This window comes from Vespula vulgaris, chromosome 13, assembly GCF_905475345.1.
Source record: "Vespula vulgaris chromosome 13, iyVesVulg1.1, whole genome shotgun sequence".
NCBI classification, from domain to species: Eukaryota; Metazoa; Arthropoda; class Insecta; order Hymenoptera; family Vespidae; genus Vespula; species Vespula vulgaris.
Genome location: NC_066598.1, coordinates 5,391,790 through 5,405,212, shown reverse-complemented (window position 1 = coordinate 5,405,212; position 13,423 = coordinate 5,391,790). Strand labels below are relative to the sequence as shown.

Genomic DNA, 13,423 nt, shown 5'->3' with positions numbered 1-13,423 from the left:
TATATATATATATATATATATATATATCTGTATATATCTCAATCTGTATCAGAAATAAACTCAGGGTTTATAAAAAAACATGATCATATACGTATTCATCTGCGTATCAATGCAAATACGACTTACATCTTGCATCGAAAAATGACAATAGTCGACTATAATTAGTGAATTTCTTAATCAGTGGTATTACATCTTACGTTGAAACATTTGTGAAGAGCTTTGTTATCTACGGCCAGTTGAAAGGCACTTTAACTATTAACCGAGGTATTGAAATCTTTTATCAAAAGTCTTAACGTTAACGACAAACGAATAAAAGATTGTATTAGAGTTTAATTCGATATCTTCCATTGTATCTTCCAATATAATAATGTAAAGTTTATTAACGAGAAGTAGAATCATATATCTAATTAAAAATAAACAACTAATAGATTTAGTTCCATTGCAAAGATATATATACATACATTTATGCGTACACATTAAAAGTATTGCTAATAAAAAATCAATAGGATTATAGAAAACATTTCATTGTAATTTGATGCCGAAAATAACAAATACCCTTCAATAATGTGTAATTTTTTCTTTTTCTATCAAGTATTAATTTCTATTTAATCAATTTAAACATTTTTAGTTCATAATGAATTCTATCAATAACAATATCAGATATTTAAGTTTGGCTCATTGCAGAAGAAAGGTTGCTCGTTACTGTCTACACAATATAATAAATCTCAAGCAATACCCAAGGAAAGACTACTATATACTTTGTGTATGTGTGCGTGGGTGTGTATATTATGTATCTAGTTATGTACATATGTATCTATTTACAAACGTATGTTTATATGGGATCTTCCAACATTCCACCTTGGTGGTTGCCGAAAGACTGATCTCATACGATATTCGACAGAAAGTAAATAACATAAGGTGGATTTAGATATTTCAGCTTATAGAGAAACATATAAACATTGTAATAAGATTTGCTTTGTATACGTCAGCTAGTAAATGTTATAAACATTCTCTTTTTCTTTCAGTGTAATAATATTATATATATATATATGTATATATATACATATTAAAATTTTTATAATTTAATTAGTTAATTAATCAAAATCAAAAAATAAAAGAAAGCAACAGGAATACAAAAATACGAGACCTCATCGAAAACTCCGTTTGTTAGGACAGACGTCCTTCCTCGTAAACAATGAACTTTCATCTCTCTCTCTCTCTCTCTCTTCCTCGCTCTATTTTGCTATTTTTTTCTTAATTTTTCTGTATGCACGTGTACGCGTATGTACGTAATACGTATATGCCTTTCAACAAATGTAATATCGTTTGGTATCGATATATTTTATATATAGAAAGATCGTCGACGATCGAACGTGATGCGTGTACCTGATCGTGACACCCTTATTTCAATATTGTAAATTTAATTTGTCAACGAGGTATAAATTCTATATTCATTTAAATACACATACCTTGATATGTGTATGAATAATGCATATTAATCATAATACGCATTAAATGACACGTTTAAATGAAATCCCACATTAAAATTTACATTGTACTAGATACATATACTACATAAGAACAAGAAAGCAAAATTGAATATACCAAGATACTTTATTCTTCTTCTTCTTCTTCTTCTGCATATTATTGTTGTTGTTATTATTGTTATTATTATCCTTATTGTATTTAGAAATCTATCATAATTGAAGATATTGGGAAATAAAGATGAGATTTCTTTCTTATTCTTCTTAACTGTTTTTTTTTTCTTTTTCTTTTCTTTTATATGAATAATAAGAAATATAAGGTATCATAATCAGATACATATGTAATCTTCTTTAATTTGAATGGGTTTTTGATATAATTGTACTTTGGACGCCTAATGCTTCCTTATCGAATGCCTTTTTGTCAAGAGCTAACAAAGTTTCTTTTCAATTTAATCTCGATATCGTTCTTTGTTTTATTCAAATTCTCGATTCGTTTACCCTTTCTTTCTCTCTCTCTCTCTCTCTCTCTCTCTCTCTCTCTCTCTCTGTATATATATATACATATTATATATAATATATAATATATATGTATATATATATATATATATATATATATATATATATATATATATATATCTGTATATATCTCAATCTGTATCAGAAATAAACTCAGGGTTTATAAAAAAACATTATCATATACGTATTCATCTGCGTATCAATGCAAATACGACTTACATCTTGCATCGAAAAATGACAATAGTCGACTATAATTAGTGAATTTCTTAATCAGTGGTATTACATCTTACGTTGATACATTTGTGAAGAGCTTTGTTATCTACGGCCAGTTGAAAGGCACTTTAACTATTAACCGAGGTATTGAAATATTTTATCAAAAGTCTTAACGTTAACGACAAACGAATAAAAGATTGTATTAGAGTTTAATTCGATATCTTCCATTGTATCTTCCAATATAATAATGTAAAGTTTATTAACGAGAAGTAGAATCATATATCTAATTAAAAATAAACAACTAATAGATTTCGTTCCATTACAAAGATATATATACATACATTTATGCGTACACATTAAAAGTATTGCTAATAAAAAATCAATAGGATTATAGAAAACATTTCATTGTAATTTGATGCCGAAAATAACAAATACCCTTCAATAATGTGTAATTTTTTCTTTTTCTATCAAGTATTAATTTCTATTTAATCAATTTAAACATTTTTAGTTCATAATGAATTCTATCAATAACAATATCAGATATTTAAGTTTGGCTCATTGCAGAAGAAAGGTTGCTCGTTACTGTCTACACAATATAATAAATCTCAAGCAATACCCAAGGAAAGACTACTATATACTTTGTGTATGTGTGCGTGGGTGTGTATATTATGTATCTAGTTATGTGCATATGTATCTATTTACAAACGTATGTTTATATGGGATCTTCCAACATTCCACCTTGGTGGTTGCCGAAAGACTGATCTCATACGATATTCGACAGAAAGTAAATAACATAAGGTGGATTTAGATATTTCAGCTTATAGAGAAACATATAAACATTGTAATAAGATTTGCTTTGTATACGTCAGCTAGTAAATGGTATAAACATTCTCTTTTTCTTTCAGTGTAATAATATTATATATATATATATATATATATATATATATGTATATATATATATATTAAAATTTTTATAATTTAATTAGTTAATTAATCAAAATCAAAAAATAAAAGAAAGCAACAGGAATACAAAAATACGAGACCTCATCGAAAACTCCGTTTGTTAGGACAGACGTCCTTCCTCGTAAACAATGAACTTTCATCTCTCTCTCTCTCTCTCTCTTCCTCGCTCTATTTTGCTATTTTTTTCTTAATTTTTCTGTATGCACGTGTACGCGTATGTACGTAATACGTATATGCCTTTCAACAAATGTAATATCGTTTGGTATCGATATATTTTATATATAGAAAGATCGTCGACGATCGAACGTGATGCGTGTACCTGATCGTGACACCCTTATTTCAATATTGTAAATTTAATTTGTCAACGAGGTATAAATTCTATATTCATTTAAATACACATACCTTGATATGTGTATGAATAATGCATATTAATCATAATACGCATTAAATGACACGTTTAAATGAAATCCCACATTAAAATTTACATTGTACTAGATACATATACTACATAAGAACAAGAAAGCAAAATTGAATATACCAAGATATTTTTTTCTTCTTCTTCTTCTGCATATTATTGTTGTTGTTATTATTGTTATTATTATCCTTATTGTATTTAGAAATCTATCATAATTGAAGATATTGGGAAATAAAGATGAGATTTCTTTCTTATTCTTCTTAACTGTTTTTTTTTTCTTTTTCTTTTCTTTTATATGAATAATAAGAAATATAAGGTATCATAATCAGATACATATGTAATCTTCTTTAATTTGAATGGTTTTTTGATATAATTGTACTTTGGACGCCTAATGCTTCCTTACCGAATGCCTTTTTGTCAAGAGCTAACAAAGTTTCTTTTCAATTTAATCTCGATATCGTTCTTTGTTTTATTCAAATTCTCGATTCGTTTACCCTTTCTTTCTCTCTCTCTCTCTCTCTCTCTTTCTCTCTCTGTATATATATATACATATTATATATAATATATATATATATATATATATATATATATATATATATATATATATCTGTATATATCTCAATCTGTATCAGAAATAAACTTAGGGTTTATAAAAAAACATTATCATATACGTATTCATCTGCGTTTCAATGCAAATACGACTTACATCTTGCATCGAAAAATGACAATAGTCGACTATAATTAGTGAATTTCTTAATCAGTGGTATTACATCTTACGTTGATACATTTGTGAAGAGCTTTGTTATCTACGGCCAGTTGAAAAGCACTTTAACTATTAACCGAGGTATTGAAATCTTTTATCAAAAGTCTTAACGTTAACGACAAACGAATAAAAGATTGTATTAGAGTTTAATTCGATATCTTCCATTGTATCTTCCAATATAATAATGTAAAGTTTATTAACGAGAAGTAGAATCATATATCTAATTAAAAATAAACAACTAATAGATTTCGTTCCATTACAAAGATATATATACATACATTTATGCGTACACATTAAAAGTATTGCTAATAAAAAATCAATAGGATTATAGAAAACATTTCATTGTAAATTGATGCCGAAAATAACAAATACCCTTCAATAATGTGTAATTTTTTCTTTTTCTATCAAGTATTAATATCTTTTTAATCAATTTAAACATTTTTAGTTCATAATGTATCAATAACAATATCAGATATTTAATTTTGGCTCATTGCAGAACAAAGGTTGCTCGTTACTGTCCATACAATATAAGAAAATCTCAAGCAATACCCAAGAGAAAGACTACTGTATACTTTGTGTATGTGTGTGTGGGTGTGTATATTATGTATCTAGTTATGTACATATGTATCTATTTACAAACGTATGTTTATATGGGATCTTCCAACATTCCACCTTTGTGGTTGCCGAAAGACTGATCTCATACGATATTCGACAGAAAGTAAATAACATAAGGTGGATTTAGATATTTCAGCTTATAGAGAAACATATAAACATTGTAATAAGATTTGCTTTGTATACGTCAGCTAGTAAATGGTATAAACATTCTCTTTTTCTTTCAGTGTAATAATATTATATATATATATATATATATATATATATATATGTATATATATATATTAAAATTTTTATAATTTAATTAGTTAATTAATCAAAATCAAAAAATAAAAGAAAGCAACAGGAATACAAAAATACGAGACCTCATCGAAAACTCCGTTTGTTAGGACAGACGTCCTTCCTCGTAAACAATGAACTTTCATCTCTCTCTCTCTCTCTCTCTTCCTCGCTCTATTTTGCTATTTTTTTCTTAATTTTTCTGTATGCACGTGTACGCGTATGTACGTAATACGTATATGCCTTTCAACAAATGTAATATCGTTTGGTATCGATATATTTTATATATAGAAAGATCGTCGACGATCGAACGTTATGCGTGTACCTGATCGTGACACCCTTATTTCAATATTGTAAATTTAATTTGTCAACGACGTATAAATTCTATATTCATTTAAATACACATACCTTGATATGTGTATGAATAATGCATATTAATCATAATACGCATTAAATGACACGTTTAAATGAAATCCCACATTAAAATTTACATTGTACTAGATACATATACTACATAAGAACAAGAAAGCAAAATTGAATATACCAAGATACTTTATTCTTCTTCTTCTTCTTCTTCTGCATATTATTGTTGTTGTTATTATTGTTATTATTATCCTTATTGTATTTAGAAATCTATCATAATTGAAGATATTGGGAAATAAAGATGAGATTTCTTTCTTATTCTTCTTAACTGTTTTTTTTTTTCTTTTTCTTTTCTTTTATATGAATAATAAGAAATATAAGGTATCATAATCAGATACATATGTAATCTTCTTTAATTTGAATGGGTTTTTGATATAATTGTACTTTGGACGCCTAATGCTTCCTTATCGAATGCCTTTTTGTCAAGAGCTAACAAAGTTTCTTTTCAATTTAATCTCGATATCGTTCTTTGTTTTATTCAAATTCTCGATTCGTTTACCCTTTCTTTCTCTCTCTCTCTCTCTCACTCTTTCTCTCTCTGTATATATATATACATATTATATATAATATATATATATATATATATATATATATATATATATATATATATATATATCTGTATATATCTCAATCTGTATCAGAAATAAACTCAGGGTTTATAAAAAAACATTATCATATACGTATTCATCTGCGTATCAATGCAAATACGACTTACATCTTGCATCGAAAAATGACAATAGTCGACTATAATTAGTGAATTTCTTAATCAGTGGTATTACATCTTACGTTGAAACATTTGTGAAGAGCTTTGTTATCTACGGCCAGTTGAAAGGCACTTTAACTATTAACCGAGGTATTGAAATCTTTTATCAAAAGTCTTAACGTTAACGACAAACGAATAAAAGATTGTATTAGAGTTTAATTCGATATTTTCCATTGTATCTTCCAATATAATAATGTAAAGTTTATTAACGAGAAGTAGAATCATATATCTAATTAAAAATAAACAACTAATAGATTTAGTTCCATTACAAAGATATATATACATACATTTATGCGTACACATTAAAAGTATTGCTAATAAAAAATCAATAGGATTATAGAAAACATTTCATTGTAATTTGATGCCGAAAATAACAAATACCCTTCAATAATGTGTAATTTTTTCTTTTTCTATCAAGTATTAATTTCTATTTAATCAATTTAAACATTTTTAGTTCATAATGAATTCTATCAATAACAATATCAGATATTTAAGTTTGGCTCATTGCAGAAGAAAGGTTGCTCGTTACTGTCTACACAATATAATAAATCTCAAGCAATACCCAAGGAAAGACTACTATATACTTTGTGTATGTGTGCGTGGGTGTGTATATTATGTATCTAGTTATGTACATATGTATCTATTTACAAACGTATGTTTATATGGGATCTTCCAACATTCCACCTTGGTGGTTGCCGAAAGACTGATCTCATACGATATTCGACAGAAAGTAAATAACATAAGGTGGATTTAGATATTTCAGCTTATAGAGAAACATATAAACATTGTAATAAGATTTGCTTTGTATACGTCAGCTAGTAAATGGTATAAACATTCTCTTTTTCTTTCAGTGTAATAATATTATATATATATATATATATGTATATATATATATATTAAAATTTTTATAATTTAATTAGTTAATTAATCAAAATCAAAAAATAAAAGAAAGCAACAGGAATACAAAAATACGAGACCTCATCGAAAACTCCGTTTGTTAGTACAGACGTCCTTCCTCGTAAACAATGAACTTTCATCTCTCTCTCTCTCTCTCTCTTCATCGCTCTATTTTGCTATTTTTTTCTTAATTTTTCTGTATGCACGTGTACGCGAATGTACGTAATACGTATATGCCTTTCAACAAATGTAATATCGTTTGGTATCGATATATTTTATATATAGAAAGATCGTCGACGATCGAACGTGATGCGTGTACCTGATCGTGACACCCTTATTTCAATATTGTAAATTTAATTTGTCAACGACGTATAAATTCTATATTCATTTAAATACACATACCTTGATATGTGTATGAATAATGCATATTAATCATAATACGAATTAAATGACACGTTTAATTGAAATCCCACATTAAAATTTACATTGTGCTAGATACATATACCACATAAGAACAAGAAAGCAAAATTGAATATACCAAGATACTTTATTCTTCTTCTTCTTTTTCATATTATTGTTGTTATTGTTGTTCTTATTATTGTTATTATTATTCTTATTGTCTTTAGAAATCAATCATAATTGAAGATATTGGGAAATAAAGATGAGATTTCTTTCTTAATCTTCTTAACTGTTTTTTTTCTCCTTTTTTTCTTTTATATGAATAATAGGAAGAATAAGGTATCATAATCGGATACATATGTAATCGTCTTTCATTTGAATGGGTCTTTGATATAATTGTACTTTGGATGGCTGATCTTTCCTAATCGAGTGCCTCTTTGTCAAGATCTAACAAAGTTTCTTTTCAATTTAATCTCGATATCGTTCTTTGTTCTATTCAAATTCTCGATTCCTTTATCCTTTTTCTTTCTCTCTCTCTCACACTCTCACTCTCTGTATATACATTTATATATATATATATATATATATATATATATATATATATATTATTTTATATGTATATATCTGAATCTGTATCAGAAATGAGTAACTCAGGGTTTATAAAAAAACATTATCATATACGTATTTATCCCCGTATCAATGCAAATACGACTTACATCTTGCATTGAAAAATGACAATTGTCGACTATAATTAGTGAATTTCTTAATCAGTGGTATTACATCTTACGTTGATACATTTGTGAAGAGCTTTGTTATCTACGGCCAGTTGAAAGGCATTTTAACTATTAACCGAAGAATTGAAATCTTTTATCAAAATTCTTAACGTTAACGACAAACGAATAAAAGATTGTATTAGAGTTTAATTCGATATCTTCCATTGTGTCTTCCAATATAATAATGAAAAGTTTATTATCGAGAAGTAGAATCATATATCTAATTAAAAATAAACAACTAATAGATTTCGGTCCATTACAAAAATATATATACATACATTTATGCGTACACATTAAAAGTATTGCTAATAAAAAATCAATGGTATTATAGAAAACATTTCATTGTAAATTGATGCCGAATATAACAAATACCCTTCAATAATGTGTAATTTTTTCTTTTTCTACCAAGTATTAATTTCTTTTTAATCAACTTAAACATTTTTAGTTCATAATGTATCAATAACAATATCAGATATTTAATTTTGGCTCATTGCAGAAGAAAGGTTGCTCGTTACTGTCTGTACAATATAATAAATCTCAAGCAATACCCAAGGAAAGACTACTATATACTTTGTGTATGTGAGCGTGGGTGTGTATATTCTGTATCTAGTTATGTACATATGTATCTACTTACAAACGTATGTTTATATGGGATCTTCTAACATTCCACCTTCGATGGTTGCCGAAAGACTGATCTCATACGATATTCGATAGAAAGTAAATAACATAAGTTGTATTTAGATATTTCAGCTTATATAGAAACATATAAACATTGTAATAAGATTTGCTTTGTATACGTCAGCTAGTAAATGGTATAAACATTATCTTTTTCTTTCAGGGTAATAATATTATATATATATATATATATATATATATATATTAAAATTTTTATAATTTAATTAGTTAATTAATCAAAATCAAAAAATAAAAGAAAGCAACAGGAATAGAAAAATACGAGACCTCATCGAAAACTCCGTTTGTTAGGACAGACGTCCTTCCTCGTAAACAATGAACTTTCATCTCTCTCTTTCTCTCTCTTCCTCGCTCTATTTTGCTATTTTTTTCTTAATTTTTCTGTATGCACGTGTACGCGTATGTACGTAATACGTATATGCCTTTTAACAAATGTAATATCGTTTGGTATCGATATATTTTATATATAGAAAGATCGTCGACGATCGAACGTGATGCGTGTACCTGATCGTGACACCCTTATTTCAATATTGTAAATTTAATTTGTCAACGAGGTATAAACTCTATATTCATTTAAATACACATACATTGATATGTGTATGAATAATGCATATTAATCATAATACGAATTAAATGACACGTTTAATTGAAATCCCACATTAAAATTTACATTGTACAAGATACATATACCACATAAGAACAAGAAAGCAAAATTGAATATACCAAGATACTTTATTCTTCTTCTTTTTTTTCATATTATTGTTGTTCTTATTATTGTTATTATTATTCTTATTGTCTTTAGAAATCAATCATAATTGAAGATATTGGGAAATAAAGATGAGATTTCTTTCTTAATCTTCTTAACTGTTTTTTTTCTCCTTTTTTTCTTTTGTATGAATAATAAGAAGAATAAGGTATCATAATCGGATACATATGTAATCGTCTTTTATTTGAATGGATCTTTGATATGATTGTACTTTGGATGGCTGATCTTTCCTAATCGAGTGCCTCTTTGTCAAGATCTAACAAAGTTTCTTTTCAATTTAATCTCGATATCGTTCTTTGTTCTATTCAAATTCTCGATTCCTTTATCCTTTTTCTTTCTCTCTCTCTCACACTCTCACTCTCTGTATATACATTTATATATATATATATATATATATATATATATATATATATTATTTTATATGTATATATCTGAATCTGTATCAGAAATGAGTAACTCAGGGTTTATAAAAAAACATTATCATATACGTATTTATCCCCGTATCAATGCAAATACGACTTACATCTTGCATTGAAAAATGACAATTGTCGACTATAATTAGTGAATTTCTTAATCAGTGGTATTACATCTTACGTTGATACATTTGTGAAGAGCTTTGTTATCTACGGCCAGTTGAAAGGCATTTTAACTATTAACCGAAGTATTGAAATCTTTTATCAAAAGTCGTAACGTTAACGACAAACGAATAAAAGATTGTATTAGAGTTTATTTCCAATTTTCCAGCTCGGTGGTTGCCGAAAGACTGATCTCATACGATATTCGACAGAAAGTAAATAACGTAAAGTGTATTTAGATATTTCAGCTTATATAGAAACAAATAAACATTGTAATAAGATTTGCTTTGTATACGTCAGCTACTAAATGGTATAAACATTATCTTTTTCTTTCAGTGTAATAATATTATATATATATATATATATATATATATATATATATATATATATTAAAATTTTTATAATTTAATTAGTTAATCAATCAAAATGAAAAAATAAAAGAAAGCAACAGGAATAGAAAAATACGAGACCTCATCGAAAATTCCGTTTGTTAGGACAGACGTCCTTCCTCGTAAACAATGAACTTTCATCTCTCTCTCTCTCTCTCTCTCTTCCTCGCTCTATTTTGCTATTTTTTTCTTAATTTTTCTGTATGCACGTGTACGCGTATGTACGTAATACGTATATGCCTTATAACAAATGTAATATCGTTTGGTATCGATATATTTTATATATAGAAAGATCGTCGACGATCGAACGTGATGCGTGTACCTGATCGTGACACCCTTATTTCAATATTGTAAATTTAATTTGTCAACGAGGTATGAATTCTATATTCATTTAAATATACATACATTCATATGTGTATGAATAATACATATTAATCATAATACGCATTAAATGACACGTTTAAATGAAATCCCACATTAAAATTTACATTGTACTAGATACATATACTACATAAGAACAAGAAAGCAAAATTGAATATACCAAGATACTTTATTCTTCTTCTTCTTCTTCTTCATATTATTGTTGTTGTTATTATTGTTATTATTATCCTTATTGTATTTAGAAATCAATCATAATTGAAGATATTGGGAAATAAAGATGAGATTTCTTTCTTACTTTTCTTAACTGTTTTTTTTTCCTTTTTCTTTTCTTTTATATGAATAATAAGAAATATAAGGTATCATAATCAGATACATATGTAATCTTCTTTAGTTTGTATGGGTTTTTGATATAATTGTACTTTGGACGGCTAATGCTTCCTTATCGAATTCCTTTTTGTCAAGAGCTAACAAAGTTTCTTTTCAATTTAATCTCGATATCGTACTTTGTTTTATTCAAATTCTCGATTCCTTTACCCTTTTTCTTTCTCTCTCTCTCTCTCTCTCTCTCTCTGTATATATATATACATATTATATATAATATATAATACATATATATATCTGTATATATCTGAATCTGTATCAGAAATGAGTAACTCAGGGTTTATAAAAAAACATTATCATATACGTATTCATGTACGTATCAATGCAATTACAACTTACATTTTGCATCGAAAAATGACAATAGTCGACTCTAATTAGTGAATTTCTTAATCACTGGTATTACATCTTACGTTGATACATTTGTGAAGAGCTTTGTTATCTACGGCCAGTTGAAACGCATTTTAACTATTAACCGAAATATCGAAATCATTTATCAAAACTCGTAACTTTAACGACAAACGAATAAAAGATTGTATTAGAGTTTATTTCCATATCTTCCAATGTATCTTCCAATATAATAATGTAAAGTTTATTAACGAGAAGTAGAATCATATATCTAATTAAAAATAAACAACTAATAGATTTCGTTCCATTACAAAAATATATATACATACATTTATGCGTACACATTAAAAGTATTGCTAATAGAAAATCAATGGAATTATAGAAAACATTTCATTGTAAATGTATGCCGAAAATAACAAATACTCTTCAATAATGTAAAATTTTTTCTTTTTCTATCAAGTTTTAATTTCTTTTCTAATCAATTTAAACATTTTTAGTTCATAATGAATTGTATCAATAACAATATCAGACATGTAATTTTGGCTCCTTGCAGCACAAAGGTTGCTCGTTACTGTCTATACAATATAATAAAATCTCAAGTAATACCCAAGAGAAAGACTACTATATACTTTGTGTATGTGTGTGTGGGTGTGTATATTATGTATCTAGTTATGTACATATGTACATATATACATATCTATCTATTTACAAACGTATGTTTAAACGGGATCGTCCAACATTCCACCTCCGTGGTTGCGGAAAGACTGATATCATACGATATTCGACCAAAAGTAAATAAGATAAGGTGTATTTAGATACATCAGCTGATAAAGAAACATATAAACATTGTAATAAGATTTGCTTTGTATACGCCCGCTAGTAAATGCTATAAACATTCTCTTTTTCTTTCAGGGTAATAATATTATATATATATATATATATATATATATATATATATTAAAATATTTATAATTTAATTAGTTAAATAATCAAAATCAAAAAATAAAAGAAATCAACAGGAATAGAAAAATACGAGACCTCATCGAAAACTCCGTTTGTTAGGACAGATGTCCTTCCTCGTAAAGAATGAACATTCATCTCTCTCTCTCTCTCTTCCTCGCTCTATTTTGCTATTTTTTTCTCAATTTTTCTGTATGCACGTGTACGCGTATGTACGTAATACGTATATGCCTTATAACAAATGTAATATCGTTTGGTATCGATATATTTTATATATAGAAAGATCGTCGACGATCGAACGTGATGCGTGTACCTGATCGTGACACCCTTATTTCAATATTGTAAATTTAATTTGTCAACGAGGTATGAATTCTATATTCATTTAAATATACATACATTCATATGTGTATGAATAATACATATTAATCATAAT

The 13,423-nt window shown here is 27.0% G+C and overlaps 1 long non-coding RNA gene across 1 annotated transcript in view; it reads right to left on the bottom strand.

Moving 5' to 3' along the window:
• Positions 1–6,289: 6,289 nt before the first annotated feature.
• LOC127068583 (uncharacterized) overlaps positions 6,290–13,423 on the bottom strand; it is a 30,330-nt gene continuing 23,196 nt past the window's right edge. The window contains exon 5 of the long non-coding RNA XR_007782986.1: positions 6,290–7,408. This is a non-coding gene — a long non-coding RNA (uncharacterized LOC127068583). The remainder of the gene's footprint in view (positions 7,409–13,423) is intronic.